Source organism: Pongo pygmaeus, chromosome 2, assembly GCF_028885625.2.
Source record: "Pongo pygmaeus isolate AG05252 chromosome 2, NHGRI_mPonPyg2-v2.0_pri, whole genome shotgun sequence".
NCBI classification, from domain to species: Eukaryota; Metazoa; Chordata; class Mammalia; order Primates; family Hominidae; genus Pongo; species Pongo pygmaeus.
Window position 1 is genome coordinate 73,451,769 of NC_085930.1, and position 21,930 is coordinate 73,473,698.

At 39.9% G+C, this 21,930-nt stretch overlaps 1 protein-coding gene and 1 pseudogene across 11 annotated transcripts in view; one reads left to right on the top strand and one right to left on the bottom strand.

The window, feature by feature from the left end:
• ITPR1 (inositol 1,4,5-trisphosphate receptor type 1) overlaps positions 1-21,930 on the bottom strand; it is a 363,735-nt gene that overhangs the window by 289,166 nt on the left and 52,639 nt on the right. The window lies entirely within an intron of this gene.
• On the top strand, positions 2,144-2,189 carry LOC129034400 (U7 small nuclear RNA; annotated as a pseudogene).

Genomic DNA, 21,930 nt, shown 5'->3' on the forward strand with positions numbered 1-21,930 from the left:
TGTCTTTCTTGAGGTCATACAAGTCATAAGTGGCACTGCCAGGATTCAACTCAGGCAGTCTTAACCTACATTGCATTACCTCTCAAGATACACACCTAGGAGAAAGACTGTGGAATGGAAGATTGCCTAAGCTGAACAGAGAAAGAGAGAGGAAAAGAAGACAATATGATAAACACTCAACTCTCCTGAGGAGGAAATTAAGAGAGGGAAAACTGGTCCTGACTACTCTTGGTGCCAACAGAATATCTAGTAGTGGCCAAGGCCCAGGCCCAGGTTGGGCTGATTACAGGCCATAGTTGTACGGGAACAATGAAGGGAAGGTGGAGGAAAGAATCTGCATTGCATTCAGGAGGTTAGGAACCTGGGAAACACCTCTGTTTTTGCAGGGTGTTTCTGTGTGTGTGTGTGTGTGTGTGTGTGTGTGTGTGTGTGTGTGTGTGTGTGTCCCCATTCAGGCATCCTGGGCCAAATAGTCCTGGCTATTTCTCCCCACTCTCAACTCTGACCTGGCTCTGAACTCTAATTCTATCTGGCCTTACTTGGCTGAACTGACCCACCTATTCCTTACCTTTAAGCTCTTTATTTATTCAGAGCTGAGGTTCTAGGAGCTGATTCAACAGATAGAGGTTTGCTCATAGTAGAGACTGGAATAAAGGTCAATACATTCTGGGAAAACAACTACTGTGCAACAAACTACTACTTGTACATAAAGTCAGAGCTCATTAAGGTAACTGTCGATCTGAAAAGCAATTATCAGACTCACAAGTTGAGGGTGGCTCTTAGAAGATCTATACAACAGGGGAAAGAATGAATACAGCCTTGGAAAAATCTGAGGTTCAGTTTCCAAATTGGCTCTGAATTTGGCTTACGAATTCTTACAAGTCATTGACTTTTTGATTTATTTGTCCTCTGAATTTATAGATCTCCTCTCCATCTCCAACATACTTTTATGAAGTTCATTTGAGGATATGTTACAGCTCATTGTACAGGGATTTGGCTACCAGGAAAAGCAATGGGCAAGACGGGGCCAGCATTACGCCACTCAGATTCATTAGGAGTGAAGCTGAACTTCCTGGCACAAACCTTAGGTCAAAATGGCAATAAATGAAAAGGACAAGGAAACAACTGCAGCCTCATGTTCTCAAACATCAAAATCGCTTTTGATGTTAACATACTTAGTGGAACATGAAAATCACTTTTCAAACCACTTGGACATTCATCTCCAAATTTCTGAAGTTGCACTCAATTTAATTCCCTAGAAGTTGAAATTTTAATTCTGTTTCAATATCAATCACATTTCCACTTAGCATAGAGTCAGCTGTTCAATTGTTTGCAGAATTCAATCTAGTTCAAAAAAGAATTGGTAGCCATTCCGACCTTCGTCTTGGGGAGACAATCAATACAGCCTGCTATCTGTGGGAACACACTCTCCTGCGGGCCAAGGGGAGATGCTGACCCCAACCAGGAAGGAGAAAGACTGTTTATTTCTTGGCACCAGGAGGCAAAATTTAATTTAACTTTAAGTGTTCATGAGCTTTTCATCCTCAAAGTGCTTCACAAATATTAACTAATTAATCTCAGCACTGCTGCATATTACATAAGCTCTTTCAGGGGTAAAGAACAAGGGAGGCATTGAATGGACCAGGTGGTAGAATTAGGAAGATAAGAAACTAACCTCACAATGAGAAACCTTTTATGTGGAGGTGCTATTAGTGGCTAGAGCAGGCTCCAGTGCTAGTGGTTGTGACTATTCTATCAACTCTGGCAGTAAGAAAAATAATGCTGAAACTAGGGCTGCGGTGATAATGAGCTGAAGGTTCTTTCTGGAACTAAGCCTCAGTTCCCTCAACTGTCAAGTGAGCTGCTTACAGAACAAACTCCAGAGGGTGCTTATGAGGAATCAACAAGGTGACATCAAGATCTTATCACAGAGGAGCCTACCAACGCTCAGTACACACCAGCTGTTATTAAATAAAAAAGGAGCCGTGGCTTCCAGGTGTCTGAGCAAAAAATGGGTTAAACAGCTTCAAAATGTTTGCAGGTATTGTCCGTATTTTCATTTGTGAGAGACAATGAATTTAGCCAAATTATATGCACCTCTTTTATGAGCTGAACTGTGTCCCCGCTGTAAAATTCCTATGCTGAGTGTTACAGCTCTTTTAGAATTTGTCTAGCGCTGGAAAACCCCTTTTTTAAACTCCTGTGTTGAAGTACTAACCCTCAGTAGCTCAGAAAGTGTCTTAGACAGTTCAGGCAACTATAACAAAATATCATAAACTAAGTGGCCCATAAACAACAGAAATGCATTTCTCAGAGTTCTGAAGGCCTGGAATTCCAAGATCAAGATGCCAGCAGATTCGGAGTCAGATGAGGGCCCACTTCCTGGTTCACAGATGGCACCTTCTTGCTGTGTCCTCCCATGGCGGGAGGAACAAGGGGGCACTAATCCCAATCACCTCTCAAAGTCCCCAGCTCCTAACACTACCTTGGTTATCAGGTTTCAACATAGGAATTTCAGGAGGACAAAAACATGCAGAACGTGACTCATTTGGTAATTCATTCATTACAGATGTCATTAGTTAAGATGAAGTCATACTGGAGTGGGGTGGGACCTATTCCAACATGACTTAGATTCTTATAAAAAGGGTAAATTTGGAGAAGGCCACACCTGCACAAAGAACACACACAAACATGAAGGCAGAAGAAATACAGCAGAAGCCAAGGAACGCCAAAGACTGCCCGCCAACCACCAGGAGCTAGGCAAGAGGCATAACGGATTTCTTCCTATGCCTTCAGAAGGAACCAATCCCGGCCGGATGCGGTGGCTCACACCTGTAATCCCAGCACTTTGGGAGGCCGAGGCGGGTGGATCAGCTGAGGTCAGGAGCTCAAGACCAGCCTGACCAACATGGTGAAACCCCGTCTCTACAAAAATTCAAAAATTAGCCAGGCGTGCTGGTGCACACCTGTAATCCCAGCTACTCAGGAGGCTGAGGCAGGAGAATCACTTGAACCCCGGAGGGGGAGGTTGCAGTGAGCTGAGATCACACCACTACACTCCAGTCTGGGTGACATGGTGAGATTCCGTCTCAAAAAAAAAAGAGAAGAAACCAACCCAGCTGACACTTTAATTTAGGTGAGACAATAAATTTCTGTCATTCAAGCCATTCAGCTTGTGGTACTTTGTTGCAGCAACCCTAGCAAATGAATAAAACCTCTGTATACGATTAGTTTTGTTTAATAAACAATCATGAACCCACCAAATCCTGCACACAAGCACACTGGTCTGTGGAGTCACAGGTACTCAAAAATATCTGCATAAAAAAATCTAGCACCGTTCAATCTTGACACCAAAGAGAGTAAAGGGAGCACTGAACATCAACACAACTCAGGGTACCAGAAACACGTACTCTGCAATTTGGTAGGAAATCAAATTTTTATCACCCAAACTTCATGTGGCTAATAAAAACCCAACTTATGTAATAATTCTCAATATGCATACAGAGAGAACAAATTGCTTTTTTTTTTTTTTGAGACAGGGTCTCGTTCTGTCACCCAGGCTGGAGTGCAGTGGTGTGATCCCAGCTCACTGCAGCCTCGATCTCCCAGGCTGAAGAAATCCTCCTACCTCAGCCTCCTGAGTAGCTGGGACCACAGGTGTGCATCACCGTGCCCAGCTAATTTTTTTTTATTCTTTGTAGACGTAGGGTGTCCCTATGTTGCCCAAGCTGGTCTTGAACTCCTAGGCTCAAACAATCCTCCTGCCTTGGCCTTTCGAAGTGCTGGGATTACAGGTGTGACACCCAGCCAACAAATTAATTTTTACATGGTCTTGACTACTCCCTGAGGTGTGCACGGGCCAAGACACAACAATTGGCTCCCTGCTGTTCAGCTTTCTTACTGTTTCTCCAACACTGCACGTACCTACATCATAGCTTTTACCCTTGGTGTTCCTGATGCTAGCATACTGTGTCCCCAAAGATACACATAGCCAGCTCTTCCTAAACTTGTATCAACCTCTATGTTACCTCCTCCAGAAGATTTCCCTAACTGCCCTATCTAAGTGCTGGCCCACCCATCCCACCCCCAGTCATGCTGCATCACATCCTCCTTATTTTATATTCTTTCCAGTGTTTATCACTCTGATGTAATCTTGTTCATTACATATTGTTTGCTTCTTGGTGTCTGTCTCACTCCACTAGAATGTAAGTTCTATGGGGGCAGAGACTACATTTGTCTCACTCAACACTATCTCCAGTGCTTAGCATGGTGCACAGTGCACTGCACGCACTTGATCTTTTTTTTTAATGAACGCGTACCACCTTCAAAGGTGAGTCATTTTTAGCTAAGTGCAAAGTCTTGCAGTTTATTCAAGGGAGCACCACTAGCCGGTGCAATCATAAGATCCTGGAAAATCTCAACATACAGGGTTGGCAAATCTAAAACCTGAGATATTGGTAATGCATATTTAAATGATCCCTACTATAAACAATTTGCTCAGTGTAATATAAACATGCCAGATAGTCCTTCCTAAGTAATCTTAGTGTAAACAATTAGTCCAACTGCTTCACTCACTATCTTTTTGCACATACTATCAGTAAAATAGTATGTGCAAACAAAATAAATAAAATTAAAATTAAGAAATCTATGGTTATCAGAAGCCAACCTTTTAATATAATTGGGACTATTACAATCCAAAATGCAAACCTACTTGCTGCAACTTAACATTACTGTCTAATAATTTTTCTTATAAAAAATAAAAATTGAGAATTACTTTTAGAATAGCAAGATATTTTGATGAGCTGTATCTAAATTCCAGTCCTTTACAGCAGGCTTGTCCAACCCACGGCCCAGGACGGCTTTGAATGCAGCCCAACGCAAATCTGTAAACTTTCTTAAAACATTATGAGATTTTTTTTTTGCATTTATTTATTTATTTATTTAAGCTCATAAGCCGTTGTTAGTGTATTTTCTATGTGGCCTAAGACAATTCTTCTTCTTCTAACATGGCCTAGGGAAGCCAAAAGATTGGACACCCCTGTTTTACAGGTTCAAAAAGTAAACAAATGTTAAAGACAAAATTGAATAAATGTCAATGGCCTAGGAGCTATTCAATTCAACTTGTCTAAATTATTCCTCTAAGAAAAATAGCCATCCTGAGTCATGAGCTCTGAATCCTCAATGTGACCTTTGAGCAAAACAAACAGTTATCTGTTTATATTTTAAAATAGTTATTGGCAGGTCTATTGCTCATGTTCTTTTAAACCACGTTAAATTAAAAAATAAATCCTTTAAGTCATTCAGGCTAAACCATGAATGTTACAAACCAATGCTACGATTAAAAAAAATAATAAAGAAGTCCCCAGGCCAATTTAACACCATCCAAAATCCACCCAGATCCAAAAATCAGAGTTAACTAATATACATTCTTTCTTATTTTCTCCTTTCCTCTTCTTTTTTGTCCTATATTGAGCAATGGACCCAAAAAAGTAAGTTTGAACCTAGAAATTTAGTGAGTTTCATTCTTAGGACACATATTCTATAAAATTATGTATTTGCAAAAGTCAACAGGTTTAACCCCCCACTCGCCAAAAAAAAAAAAGCTGGAAAGCTGGTCAAATCAAGCTGGGATTTCTTGAGCCATTATTAACCACTCGGTCACATTATCATTATCAGTCACTGGAATTGGTTGTATATTTTTAGGACAGTACAGGTAGACAATGGGAAATTCCGCGTCATCCTTCTCCATTAGGGCAGCTGCTGCATTTGTTAAGATGGAATTTCACTCTCGTCATTATCAATTACAGAAAGAATCAGCTACTAGGCCAAGCAGATCATCTCATTTCATATGAGACTATTTATTCAAAACGACTCAGCACTTACAAACACTTACTACATACAGACAATCAGCAAATCACAGCTAACCAGGTCAGCTGCTAAAAATAAATCAGGAGACATTAAACCCAAGATTCTCCTCCTCGTTCTATGGACATCTCCACCAGAATCAATGAACACAGGACCTAAGTCATCAGCCTGCATCCTCAAAGCAGCAAAAGGCCATCTTGAAATCAATTCATTGGCCTCCAAGTTGTCTAGGATCCTGGATTCAAAGCACCTATGTTTTAGCAAAATTCAAAAGGTTAAAAGAACACCAACAAAAAGCCAATCAAACCAAGATAGGACTTCTAGAGCATTCACTAACCACTCAGTTACGTTATAATAAGTCGCTGTCACCTCTATCTCTTCCCTCCATGAGACCTTGGGGATAGATTAAGTGGCAGAGGCTGAGTTACTGTATCTACATGCACCAAAGTTAATCTGTTCCTCCAGAACTGTTCAAGAAGATTCTTTCAAGGTTGTAATGTGACTAACATTTTTTTTCTTTCTCCTTGAAAGAAAAAATCCAAATCCAGTTCTCTCTTCTTCCAGAGAAAGCTTAACATGAAAGTCACCTCTTATGCTTAACATGAAACTCGCCTCTTATGCTTCTGGATTATTCCATAAACACATGATTTAAAGAAAGAAGGGAAAAACAAATACTATTCAATTTGGTTTTTCCTTCTTTCTTTAAAAATAGTAGTCAGGAAGTTGATATCAACATTGAGCATTAAAAACTCTACAAAATAATAAATAATGTATGTGTATACCATCAATAAAATTTTATTACAATTTTATTTAAAAAATCTACACAATATTCTGAGACCTGAGAGAGAACCTTATTACATTAACTGGGGGAAGTGCCTTTACCTTTTATTGGTGAAATATAAGAAAAAGTAGCCTACAATTTGCTCCCTACTTTTTATTTGTTTGTCCATCTGTGCATCCACCAATCCATATATATGCCAAATGCAGTATTTCTGTGCTGCAGTTACTTAAGCATTTTTTAATTCATGGACATGCCAAGTACTGTTCCAAGGCCTTTTCAAATAGGAAACCGTTTAATCTTATGAGCCAGGACTATTTGCCCCATTTTACAGATGAGGAAACTGAGACATAGAGAGGTTAAGCAAGTCACCCAAAGTCACAGAGCTATTTAGTAGGAGAGCCAGAGTCAAAACCAAGCAGTCTGGCTCTAGAACTCATGCTCTGAACCAGTACATAATGCTACCTCTTAGGAGGGGAGACTAGCATGTCAAATTGGGAGGCCCTACATAATTTAGTGATTAAGGGTATTAGAAAGACCTTGTTCCTATACAGGCTGTCATTTACTAGCTGAGTGACCCTACACAAAGTTACCTAATCTCCCTGGGCTTCAGGTTCCTTGTGTGGATTATATGGATTCTCCCACAGTGTGCGGTATAGATAAAAATAATTTATAACACTTAATAAAACGGCTGGCTCCTAGTAAGGAATCCATTAACTATTAGCTTTAAAAATAATTACTTCCATGTGGCAAAATGCTTTGGCAGGCATGTCCACAAACTGCCCTCTCTGATTAGACTAAAAAATACTGGGGAATAAGTATTTTTATTCATCTCGGCATGCAAAGAATTGTGCCCAAAATAACTGATATGTAAAGGTTCCTGCATTTGAGATGTTTAAATTTAGTCATTAAAAACAAGTTTTTATAAAAATACATTTACAGAGAACATAAGACTTTTAAAATATATAAAGTTGTCTATACTTTTTAACCCTTAAAATTTTAAAAGCAAATTAAAACTTCTTGAAAATTTTTAATCAAATTAATGCATGCACACATTTTTAACATCAAACATTATTCAGTAAGTCAATGGCATGATATAAAGGAAAAGAGGACTAATCAAGATTAAAAGACTCAGAAGAGACTAGAGAGACATAACACCCATACACAAGAGGGGGCTTTGTTTGGAACCTGATTTGAACGTATTAACTATTAAAAAAAAAACCAACTTTTTCAGGTGGGCACAGTCGCACATGCTGTAGTTAACTACTCAGGAGGCTAAGGCAGGAGGATCATTTGCACCCAGTTGTTTGAGACCAGCCTAGCCAACATAGCAAGACCCCATCTCTAAATAATACTACTACTAATAAAATTAAAAGGTATTTTTTCAATCAAACGAAATTCAATATGGTAATAAGGAATTGTTAGTTTTGTTATGTATGATAATGGTATTGTGGTTATCTAAGTAGATGTCCTTTTTCTTGAGATGCATTTGGAAGTATCTGGGGTCAAATGGCATGATATTTGAATTTTTTAAGATACCAGCAAAAAAAAAAGAAAAAAGACAGATGAAACAAAAATGGTAAAATGTAGAATACTGTTAAGGCTAGTGGGTTCTTGGGGGATCACTGTATCACTCTATTTTTCTGGATTTGTACCTGCACCAGGAGCTCCTTTTCCCAAATGTCTCTCCAGAGAAGACATATTCATAGTTCTTTTATTTCCTAGTCATTATTTCCTTTTAAAAAGATTAAATTGCTATTTCCTTGCCTATGTATGTTTTCATTTTTTAAAAAAGTAGTCCCTTTAATTTCTGTTGCATCACCTACAATAACTCTTAACTGCCCATCTTTGATATCATTAGAGCCCTCTTCACTTTTCCACGTCTTTCCATTCCTTACCATCTATTGTCTATATTTTTACTTTTATATCATTGAGGTTGATTAGTATTACTGTTTTATAACCACAAGCTTTGTAATTTGTCTATAAATTGATTGTGTTTATATTATAACCATGTAAATATTTTTCTATGCATCTCAAATAATGTAATATGAATATATTTCAATTTTAGCTCAGTTTTAGTTTTTCCTGGAGTTTCTAATTGCTTTTATTTTTCCTTGCACTATTTGCCATTAGTATGTCCTTAACTTTCTTCAAACTCTTCATCATATCAGGCATTCTATTGGGTAGCTGTATGTCCAATTAAGATTCTCCCCCTACAAGAGGATGTGGAGAAATAGGAACACTTTTACACTGTTGGTGGGACTGTAAACTAGTTCAACCATTGTGGAAGTCAGTGTGGCTATTCCTCAGGGATCTAGAACTAGAAATACCATTTGACCCAGCCATCCCATTACTGGGTATATACCCAAAGGACTATAAATCATGCTGCTATAAAGACACATGCACATGTATGTTTATTGTGGCACTATTCACAATAGCAAAGACTTGGAAACAACCTAAATGTCCAACAATGATAGACTGGATTAAGAAAATGTGGCACATACACGCCATGGAATACTATGCAGCCATAAACAAGGATGAGTTCATGTCCTTTGTACGGACATGGATGAAATTGGAAACCATCATTCTCAGTAAACTATCGCAAGGACAAAAAACCAAACACTGCATGTTCTCACTCATAGATGGGAATTGAACAATGAGAACACATGGACACAGGAAGGGGAACATCACACTCTGGGGGCTGTTGTGGGGTGGGGGGAGGGGGGAGGGGGGAGGGATAGCATTAGGAGATATACCTAATGCTAAATGGCGAGTTAATGGGTGCAGCACACCAGCATGGCACATGTATACGTATGTAAGTAACCTGCACATTGTGCACATGTACCCTAAAACTTAAAGTATGATAAAAAATAAAAAGAAAAAGAAAAAGAAAAAAAATTACCTACTGGGTACAATATGATAGGTACACTAGAAAACCAGCCCCCACCATTATACATGTAATACTTATGTAACAAACTAGCACATGTACCCCAAAATCTAAAATAAAATAAAATAATAGCAAAAAAAAAAAGATTATCTCCTTACATCTTAGATATGTTAAACCTCCTACATCTTAGATATGTTAAACCTGTCAAATGATGGAAGAAATTCTAACTCAGAACATCTATTCTTAAGCATATGTTCCAATTTTTTAAACTGAATTGAGAAGTTGGCCAGTTTGAGAATGGTCCAAACACTTTTATAAACTTATTCTGAGGGGACAAATGATGTTCTTGTAGGAAAGAGAAAAGAAAGTGAAGGAGGAGGTTTTAAAAAGCAGCTTATGTGGATGTAATAAAACTCACTTTATAACTAGAGGGTTTCACCATAAATTTATGAATACCAGTGAATTTATAGTGAGCGCTAAAATAACCATTTTTTTTCGAAAGGAGGTATGCATCCACATGAAACTCTAATTACATTTACATTTAGAATAATTGGGAACACCCCTACCCCAATCTGGCTTCTGAGTCATATCTCTACACTATAACTTTGATAGAGGAAAAAAGTATAAAATCTGCAAAAATAATGTGAAAGAAAGAGAAACCTCAAACAATTAGTTTACAAACAATGCCAAGTGCTAAAGAAATATATAATCCTTGAAGCTTGAAAGCCACAGATCACTACTCAGAGGTCTGTCAAAAGCTTTAGCCAAAATATTTCATCAAAAGCAGGCCCAACTGAACATAGTCAAAAGGGAATTATCATGGCCAGCCTGGGCAACATAGCAAAAACAAAAAAAAGTGGGGGGTGGCGAATGACACAGTGATATGGTTTGGCTGTGTCCCCACCCAAATCTCATCTTGAATTGTAGCTCCCATAATTCCCACTTGTCATGGGAGGGACCTGGCGGGAGGTAATTGATTCATGGGGGCGGGTCTTTCCCATGCTGTTCTCGTGATAGTTAATAAGTCTCACAAGATCTGTTGATTTTATAAAGGAGAGTTCCCCTGCACATGCTCTCTCTTGCCTGCCACCATGTAAGATGTGTCTTGCTTCCTTCTTCACCTTCAGCCATGATTGTGAGGCCTCCCCAGTCACGTGGAACTGTGATTCAATTAAACCTCTTTGCTTTATAAATTACCCAGTCTCGGGTATGTCTTTATTAGCAGCGTGAGAACAGACTAATACACACGGTGATTAAGAGTTGAGATTCTGGGCTCAAGTCGTCAATTGTCAATCACTATATTGGTGATATTGGGCTGTAAAAATCTTACTACATTGTCCTTTCTGTAAAGAGTTGCTATCTGACTAGGTGTTGTGAGGACTAAATGAGAGACTGCATATGAAACATTCAGCACAATGTTAAGTAAAGGCTAGTCACTGATGGTATTATCAGCACTCAAAAGCCATCTTGTGCCTGAATGCTTGACCATTTCTCCTCAAAAGAGTTTCTCTGATGATCCTTGGTATTTACTCAAAGAAGCTGAAAAAATATGTCCACACACAAACCTGCACAGGGATGCTTATAGCAGCCTTATTCATAATTGCCAAAACTTGGAAGCAACCAACATATCTTTCAGTAAGTGAATGAATACATAAATCATGGTATATCCAGGCAATGGAATATTACTCAGTGCTAAAAGGAAATGGGCTATAAAGCCATGAAAAGACATGGAGGAAATTTAAATGCACATTACTGAGTGAAAGAAGCCAATCTGAAAAGGCTACCTAGTGGAAGATTCTAACATTATCACATTCTGGAAAAAGCAAAACTAGGGAGAACAAAAAAAAAAAAATCAGTAGTTGCCAGGGGTTGGGGGGAGGGAAGAATAAATAGGAGGAGCACAGAGATTCTTAGGGCAGTGAAACTATTCTGTATGATACTTCAGTGATCTATAGATACATCCCATTATACATTTGTCCAAATCTGTAGAATGTATGACTTGAAGAATGAACCCTAATGTAAATGATGGTCTCTGGGTGATACTGATGGGTCTAGGTAGGTTCATCAATTGTAACAAATGTACCATCCTGATACGGGGTGTTACTAGAGAGAGAGGCTGTGCACCCTGATGGGGGATGTTACTAGTGAGAGAGGCTGTGGAGTAGGGGAAGGGACATATGAGAAAAAATCTCTGTACCTTCCTATCAATGTTGTTGCAAACCTAATAATAATAATAATAAAGTTTTTTTAACTAAATTAGAAAAAATGTTTCTTTGATAATTCTATTTCTATGCTACCCATCACATAGTTAATATTTGCACACGTGAATGAAGAGCTAGGTGAAGGATCTCACTGCTAAAACAGCATGACGCAGTGTCTAGGAACACAGACCCTGGAGCTGAACTGCTCGCGTGCAAATCCTGACTTCGAGCCATGTGATGTTAAGCAGATGGTTTAATTTCTTCCTGCCTCAGTTTCTTCATCTATAAGACAGACAAGCCTCCTTATGCAGTTACAAGGATTAAATTGGTTAATGTTTGTACAGCATTTAGAATAGCACGGGGCACAAAAGTAAGAGCTACATAAATTTTTTGTTAAGTAAATTGCAGTATTGCTCATGATGGTAAAAAAATAAATAGCTTGAATGTTTGTCATTCAGAGAATGACTGATTACACTCTGTCACATCCATACTATGGAATAATCTTCAAATGCTGAAAAAAAACTAGATCGTAGATTAGTAAGTTTCCTCCATGTCTTTTCATGGCTTGACAACCTATTTATTTTTAGCATTGAGTAATATTCCATTGCCTGGATATGCCATGGTTTATTTATTATTTTGCTATTGACATGAACAAAAAATGGGTTAAGAAAGGAGTCAGGTGAAAAAACCAAATTGCAGAAGAATAATTACAGGTTTAAGAAAATTCATAAAAATGTATGTTTTAATATACGCCTATATGCCTTCAAATGAATAGGAAACATCCTGGAAAGATACACAACAAACTGCCAAAAGCAATCGCTTGCCTCTGAAGACCAAGTTTCTAGTCCTGTCTCTGTAATAACTACCTGTACAATCTTGGCTAAGTCACCTAACTCAGGAAACACCTAAGGTAGTTTCCTCACCTTAAAGCAGGAGAGGCAGGGATGACCGGATTCAGTAATGCCTCTAATTGATTCCAATCCCCCAAATACCCTGACTTGGTTAGGGGATTCTGGTGCTTTCTATAAATAAAAACACTGAATTCTCCAACACTTCATCCTTTATTAGAAGCCCTATGGAACATGGTGTGTTGTTTCAAAAGCACAGCCTATGACAGATGGAAACACATTCCGTGGGTACAGTTCCATCCCCAGATCATGCTCTCAGTAACGAAATCTTTCTTCACCCCCAGCCCCCACACATGAATGCTGTGTGCTCCTAGAGAAGATAAATGCCTTACCCATTGATATATGAGCAACAGTTCCTTTATTGCCATTTTTGCTTTTTTCCCTGGATTGTCATCAGAAATGTATTTACACTATCATTCATAAACATATGTAACCCAATTAATCTACCCACAAGCAGGAAGACAAGAAACTGCTGTTTTAAAATCAGAGTCAGGTTGTCATCCTCCACCCAATGACCAGTGAGACAGATACTTCAAGTCACTGGCCCCCATCATGATTCTAGGTTACCACCGGGTTAACTGAAACCTCAGTCCTCAGTCTCTGCCCATCTGCTCTCTCTCAGGGGGTTGATGTAACCTGTAGCCACACTGTCACTCCTTCCCATCCAGCCTTCCTGCCACCCTATGACCCCTTTCTCTCCAGCTCAACCCACCAGTGAGCTCACCACCGTAGGTTCCCAGCACCTACACCAGTGCCTGGCACATAGCCAGCATCAAAAACAAGAATTCAATTGATTCATGCCCACAAAAAACATTTACTAACTAGGCCAATACATGTAATTACCAGACTAATCTTCCTAAAGGAAAGTACTGATTCCTTCTGCAACTCGGCAAAAAATGTATTCTCTAAAACCTGGAGCATCTATGATGTGCCAAACACTGTACTCATTTCTGACAAAATAAAGAATGATACACTGCTAAGCTCACAGGTATCAGTGGGCCTCTATTCCTACCAAAGAGAACAGAATTCATCACTAACTGTGCCACTCAGTGACTGTTATCTTGGGCAAGATACTTAAACTTTCTGAACCTGTTTCCTCATCAATAAGATGGGATTGCCCTCACTGCTAAATGAAGTAATGAACATAACACATTTAGTGTAGTAAGATACCAATAAAGGTTCTTTTGAAAATTAATAATAGTAGTAAGGCTGGGTGCAGTGGCTCACACCTGTAATCCGAGCACTTTGGGATGCCAAGGAGGGCGGACTGCTTGAGCCCAGGAGTTTTCAAGACCAGCCTAGGCAACATGGCAAAATCCCATCTCTACAAAAAATTAAAAAATGTTAGCCAGGCTGAGCGTGGTGGCTCACGCCCGTAATCCCAGCATTTTGGGAGGCCAAGGCAGGTGGATCACCTGAGGTCAGGAGTTCGAGACCATCCTGGCCAACATGGTGAAACCCCGTCTCTACTAAAAACACAAAAATTAGCCAGGCGTGGTGGTGGGCACCTGTAATCTCAGCTACTCAGGAGACCGAGGGAGGAGAATCACTTGAACCTGGGAGGCGGAGGTTGCAGTGAGCCGAGATCATGCCATTGCACTCCAGCCTGGGCGACAAGAAGAAGACTCTGTCTCAAAAAAAAAAATTAGCCAGGCGTGGTGGCATGCGCTTGTAGTCCCAGCTACTCAGGAGGCTGAGGTGGGAGGACTGCCTAAGCCCAGGAGGTAGAGGTTACATTGAGCTGAAATCGTACCATTGTACTCCAGCCTGGGTGACACAGCAAGACCCTACCTCAAAACAAAATAATAATAATAATAGCAAGAACAAACTTCAAATGTCTTAGTCAAACAAAGACTTCAAAATCTGGTACCAATAACCCACTTAAGCCTCAACCTCACACACCCTGTCTACCTGTCAAAAAAATCATAGCTGGAGTCTGCCCATCTGTGTCTTTGGTCCTGTAATTCACTGTAGAAAAATGTCCCACCCCTCTATCCCAACCCTCACTCCATTCATCTTTAATTCCCGCCCATCCTTTGTTGCCTGGCTTAATATGCCTTCTCCATAAGTTTTTCTACTCATGATAGCACCTCCCACCACAATAAACTTCATCTATGGTCCCATGGCACTTTAAAACAGCACCTCATCTATTCTTTATAGTGCACGCATTCAACATTCTTTTGTGATGAAAGACACATCTGTTTTGTGACAGATGTTTCATTTTGTGTTGGGGATGCTGGGGTCAACGAGAAAGTCCCTACCCACAATCTAGCAGCGGAGTTAGGCATAAAATAAATCATTACGGTCACATTGTGAAATATATATTTGGTCTTTGACCCCATTTCCTGGCATGCAACCCCTAAAATCCTCAGAAATGCCAAAGTGATGTCTTTTGCATGCTAATGAGTTGACTGGTAGCTGGCAGCCCCCAGGTAGCTTCTAGATGGAGCCGGTCACCAGAAAAAAACAGGGCAGGATTAGAGGGTCCAGCTTTCAGCCCAGAAAGAGGAGAGGGAAGAGAGGCTGAAGGTTAAGTTGATCACCAATGGCCAATGATTTAATCAATCATGCTTACATAATGAAGCTTCCATAAAGACCCAAAAGGACCAGCTTCAGATAACTGAACATGCGGAGGCAGACAGGATGGTCAACAAGAACTCATCCACCCACTGGGGAGGATAGCAGGCCCCAACTCCGTAGGAACAGAAGCTCCTACACTCAAGACCCTTCCAGACCTCACCCTATGTGTCTCCTCCTCTGGTTATCTGTATCCTTTGTAATATCCTTTATAATAAATGGGTAAACATGCTTCCCTGAGTTGTGTGAGCCACTCTAGCAAATTAATCCAACCCAAAGAGGTAGTCATAGGAATCCAAACTTAAAGCCAGTCAGTCAGATGTTCCAGAGGCCCAGACTGGTGTGTCAGGTGGGAGGTGGGGCACTCTTGGGGGCTGAGCCTCCAACCTGTGGGATCTAATACTATCTCCAGTTAAACAGTAAAATAGAAGATACCCAGCCGTTGTCTGCTGCAGAATTGATTGCTTGTTTGGTGATGGGGAGAATTTCCCCCACCCCATTTGTCACAGAAATCTGTGTTGATTGCTGTTGAGTGAGAGACTAGAAAAAGCACTCTAAGTTTGTTTTTCCCACGATCAGAATTATCCAAATAATTTCTGCATTAGAATTGTGATAAGCATCCTAAACAAAACAGATAAAAATACAAATGGGATTACTTCTGCTATCTTGAGACCTAGATTAAAGGCAAGCCTGTTTCAACATGGAACCTCCAGAGCATATTTAATCAATGTTCGTTAGAGTCAATCAAATTATCTTTTCTATTAAAAGTTAACTCATTTGAGAGTAGGGACCTTGCCTCAGACAGCAGAGATGTAGTCAAAAAATAAGATATGACTGGTTGCAGCTATTGCTTGTTGACTTACCAGCTATATAACTTAAGCTGACTTCTCTGATTTCAGATTCTTCATATGAATAAGAGAATAAGCCTTTACAAACTGTTAAAAGTACTATATACATGGAGTATTATCTGTATCTAGCCCACTACAATTAACACATGCTGTAAATATAGTGAGGGTTTGGCAGACGTTTGTTGAATGAACATTAAGTCCCTGGCCAAGGCCAGGGGTGAGCTCTGTTGTGACCTTGATTCATGAGCAAGAACCAACAACAGCCCTGAAACAGCTACTCAACCCTTTATAATTAAAATATGGAATAATCTCTCTAGATAAGAAGCATGGACACTTCTTGGCAACGCTGAGAGATTAGAAAGATCTGTTCTCATAAAAAACCCTGTATGCTGAAGATATCAGAAGACAGTATTTTCATAAGGACACATTTCTGAATCGCTTCATGATTTCACATCTCAATGTCAGCACCAAAAGTGAGGGCCAGTAGAATAACTCATCCCATAAATACAGTGATACCGGTATGATTCTAACACCGTCTCTTCATTCCCATTATTTTTGCTTTCTAGACTCCAGATGGTCTTTTTTGTAGTTGTTACAAGCAGACCAAGACAAGAATAAGAGCAACAAAACACATGTTGTAGAAAAGGCACTTCCCTGAAGCCCTGCCTTGGCCTCCAAACCTCCACTATGAGATGCCGCAGCTGGTATCTTCTCTTCCAAGTTGCTGTCCCCTCACATACGTACACATGAGCACTTCAGTTACATCTGCTCTGTGCAGAGGGGAAGATAGCTCCATGTAAGATGTAAACAAAAAGCCAGGCAGCACTATTCTATTCTCATTCCTCTTCCTCTTTACCAACCATTTTTGTTCCTAGTGGAGTCATCTCAATCTTCAACAAGTTAGTGTTTCTTTTTTTTTTTTTTTTTTCAAAGACAGAGTCTGCCTCTGTCACCCAAGCTGGAGTACAGTAGCATGATCATACCTCACTGCAGCCTCTACTTCCTGGGCTTGGGCTTGAATGAGCCTCCTGCCTCAGCCTCCCTAGTAGCTGGAACTACATGTGTGTACCACTATGCCTCGCTAACTTTTTAATTTTTTGTAGAGACAGGATCTCACTATGTTGCCCAGACTGGTTTCAAACCCCTAGTTTCAAGCAATCCTCCCACCTCTCAGTGTTTCTTCTTTTTTTTACTTCTTTCAGCCCATGCTGGAAAAGCCTGCCATTTGTACCATGAATGAAATCTAACTTGAAGATAACTGGCCTAATTATGCTCTCAGGGAATTTCTATTTTTCATATAACAGTTTAGGGATATTTATTATGTTCCAGGCATGAGGATAACAATAGTCTGCAGTCATTTATTATGGACCAGGTACTACATGATTTTCATGAAGCACCCAATAAAATCACTGTCGCAACCCTGTTAGGTAGATGGCAGCGCGTCTGTGGGTTGGACGGTCACCAAGCGCTCTGGCAGCAGACTGGTCAATGCCCATTTGCTGTCACCTGTGCCTACAGTGTTTCTGCTGTGAGGATGGGGAAGCTTGCTGTGGCCCTTGAGTCTAAATAGCACATGTGCTACCAATATGGTCCTGCTCAGAGAGATCTGGGGTCTCAGAGAACTTTTAATAGCCAGAAATTAACCCCACCAAGAATAGTTTTCTGGCATGTGCCAAGCTGTTAGCAGACAACTTGCTAATAATGACAGGTGAATGTTAAAACTATAGAGAAAGAGATTGAAAGCACAGGAAATCCTGCAGACATTGATTTCATTAGCCAAAACAGTCCTCTAAAGAAAACAGAGGCATTGAAGGGTTGTCTCAAGAAGAAAATCTTGTTTTGTTTTTTGGGGGCAGGAAAGAACAAACCACTCTTGGCTTTTCAGTTAGTAGACATATCCATGTCCTTTTCTTTCCTCCCTTTTCTGCCCTCAAAAGGCTCAGACTATGTGGGGGCATTTCCTGAGTCAGAATCACCTCCATGGGAGAATATGCAGAGAAATGGCCCAAGAGAAAGAGACAGTTAATTCTGACAATTTCTTACTTCTCAGCATTCCAAGTTATAGGTCTAGGAGGAAAAAAGGGCTAGAGGCTACTGATGAAAACCCAAGATGAAGAATCCAAGACTTTGGTTCCATTCCCCAGAAGAGGATGGCAGCCCCACTTTTCAGATGGAAGACAGCACCTAAGGCACTTGGGAAAAATTCATCTGGTCAGAGACACCAAAATGTTCTGGGTTTCAAAAAATAAAGAAAAGAAAGAAAAGGGGAAAGGAGGAAGTGAGGAAGGAATGAAGGAAGGGAGGAAGGAAGGGAGGATGGGAAAAAGGAAGAGAGGGAGGGAGGGAGGGACCCTCGAAATTCAAGGGCTGATGTTTGTGAGAAATGAACAAAGCACTTTAATGCTTCATTTACAATGAGGCTGTCAGGATTTTAGAAGCTTAGAAGTTCTTTCCTACTTTTTATTTTTTGCCACAGAAAAATAACTTCAGGCCCCTCTGCTTAAACAGCCCTGGTAAGTCTCTAAATTATGTGCAATGTCAATTTTAAACATTCTGTGACAAAATGCAAATGATGATTACTAAATACCCCTTTCAGTGCATTTGTCTATTTTTAAAAAGAAAAGCATCATATTTATTTAAACTATGTATTATAGGGCAAATTAATATTTAGAAATTTCTTTGTAAACATTTACACACTACAATTTTCATGTTAACTAATAATTCCTAAAAATTAACAAATTGAGAGGGCTTAAGTTCTCTTCTGCTAACTTGACAACCAAGAGTGGCCTGGTGTTGTTTGCACTCTGTGACCAAGAAGAAAAACAAGTCCTCGCCTCCCGAAAAGTGACTCCTTGGTAACATGGGAACACACATTGGCCTTCCATTTCAAGAAGTCAGTTTTTACTGAGAAGGGAGAATAACCCAGATCTTCTTAATGGGGCTCCCAGACTAGGTGAGAATTGGAACAAGTGTCTAATGCAAACACTTACTGGGAACTTGTTTCTCTGACTTACAGAGAATGTTGGGTTCTAAGAAGTTACTTTAGATTAAAAGGTCATTAGTTATTTCAGATTAAAATTGGAGGGCTAGTGGCTTTCCGATTTAGTTACTAGCCCTCAAATTTAGCCCCCAAATGAAACTCCTGACTTGACTGAGACATCCCCCCAAATAAAATGCCTTCCATGTCACCTTGAACAAACTGAAGTGACCATTGAAAAGGGTCACTGGCACAACTCCAATAAACAGGACAAAGAGTTCATTCATCACTACCTGTACATTTCATAAGGAGGCATACGGGCTTCAGGAAAAGGTGCTGAAATTTGTTTTCTGCATGAGAGAAATTAAACAGTTGCTAAATAGACCAAATTAAAGTCACATGCCATTAGAGCAATAAGAAATAAAGGAATGAGTATGTACTAAAAAGACAAGAATGTCCTAGTTTCACACACATGCACACCCCTTTTCACTTTACGAGTTCTTGGATGATGCTGCTAGAAAATATTGTGGAAAAGGAAATCCAAATGTATAACCAACCCAAACTTGGTGTTTGACTGCAGCACAAAGGTGAAAAACTGAAGATGAATGCTGACTGAGACATAGTACACAATCAATTAACCAAATCCAATTCCACCGGTTTTAACTCAATTGCAATTTAATCTTGGCCATGTCTTTCCACTTACAGTCAGATAAAGTCTTATTAACTTTATCCAGTACTAAAAACAAACCTGGGCTGAGCTGGGGAAAGACTCCCTCACCCTACATAGCTCTGACAAAGTGCTGACAAATAAGAGAGGGTCTGATTATTAAATTCAACATGAGAAATAAGAAGTAGAACGGCTTACTCACAGGCCGGTACTGAGACTGAGCCAATCCTGTAGCTATACTTCGTAAGTGGATACAGAAGTAACTTGAATTTAACAGAGTGAAAAAAAAATCTGAATGATACTCAAAGGCCTCCGCACAAAGAAACAGGCTGGTGTCCTGTTTGATATTCCACCTATCACCCACAAAGTCCTGAGGAGGGAAGGGCAAGGGTGTTTTTGGTGTATTTGAGGTTGAACTCCTTGGACTGGGTAAATACTTAAACTCCCAGTGTAACTGCATATGAAGGGGGTTGGGAATTAACCTTTTTATGTGCCTACAAGACTCCTAACAGATCATCTTTCTTGATGTGGATATTATTTTACAGTTTAAGTAACTGAGTTCCAAAGGTATTAACGTGTAATAAATGGTAAAGCTAGTATTTGAACCCAAGTTACGTTACAGAGTCTTTGATATCATCACCATGCTACCCTACCGCCCTATGTGCTGAAGTCCTTTGAAGCCATAGAGGCCTGGGATACGATTAAGAGAGAAATCCATGTCATCTAGAGGGAAATGGAAGTAGGAGGCCCAGGAGCAGTAACACAAGACACATGTGAAGAATGGTCTTTTCATTGCTTATATTACAGCTTTCCATTAACAGTAAGTTTAGAAAAAAGTTTTAATTCCTTTGCTAAGTGGCTTTAATAAATACATGTTATTTATTCACATGAGTAAATATAAGTGATAAATCTATGTGCTTCTTAAAACTAAGATGCAAAAATAAAAATAAAATGTCAGGCCTAATCTTTCCTAAAAGAGAAATTAAAGTTTATCAGGGATGTGAGGGGATCTGAGAGACTGAAGAGACTGTAACTACAACCGTACTATAAATCATGCCTAGCACAGGCCTTGAATGGAGTAGACACTCAATAAAAGTTTTGCTGTGTTTCACTTTCTAGTCCAACATGTTCACGCCACAGATGAAGAAGCAAAGGCCCAGACAGGTCAAGAGCGTTGCTGGAGGTCACACTGCTACTCGGGGACAAACCAAAGACTGGGACTCAAGTCCTCCAGCTCCTAAACCAGTGTTGTTTTCCAAACACTCAAAGTTAGCCTTCAGTGGCCCCTCTCTTCCCCTGGTCCTATCTTATGAGCCCACGCTTCTTAACACAGCACTTTCTTCAGGGTGGTATGTCAAGATTTCATCAGAATGCAGCACAAGATCATTCAAAAGGATTTAAAAAAAAAAAAAAAAAAGGTCAGAATTGGCCCAGTGCTTGGTTTATGTCACTGAATTTGAATCATCACCCTACCCTACACCTCTGCCATTAAGTTATTTGTCTATCCTTAAGACAGATTCACAACCTGTTTAAGTAGATGACGTTTTAAGAGGAAACAACACAAAGGACACTACTGCTTGCAGACTTCTGTGGATGAAGGCAGAGCACACATCTGCTACTGACTGGTCAGAGGAACACCAGCTAGAGTGAACGGTGCAGGAGCTCTGTCTGAGGCAAGAACTCCTGGAGAGGAGGAAAGATTCAGGAACTCTTAGCTCCAAATCTTGGCTCTACCTCTGGCTAGAATTTTCAGTTTGGGCAAGTTTCATAACCTAAGAGGTCATCCTCTTTTGGCTGGAAAATGGGTATAATCCACCAACTTCACAAAGTTGCGATGAGGAAAAAATGACATAGAGGCAAATGACAGGTTTGAGTGTACACACCCTCTAATGCACCAGCAATCCTAAGGTCCTCCCGTGGTGCCTGGAGAAGACACTTTCTGCTCCCCAACTCTATCCTCTCAAAGAAAAGAATTCCTTCTTCCAACTCAAGGAAGAACTCAAGAAGAGGGGGAAAAATTTACGTCATTATCATGATAATCATGTGCACTGACTGCACACTTAAAATGTACCTGACGTTGTTTCAAGAGCATTGCATATCTCCTTTAATCCCCCGAACCTCTAAAGTTGTTCTTGTTGTGACCATTTTACTCAAGAGCAAATTAAGACGTAGAAAAATGAAATATTTAGCTCAAGATCACACAATGTCACGCCTGTAATCCC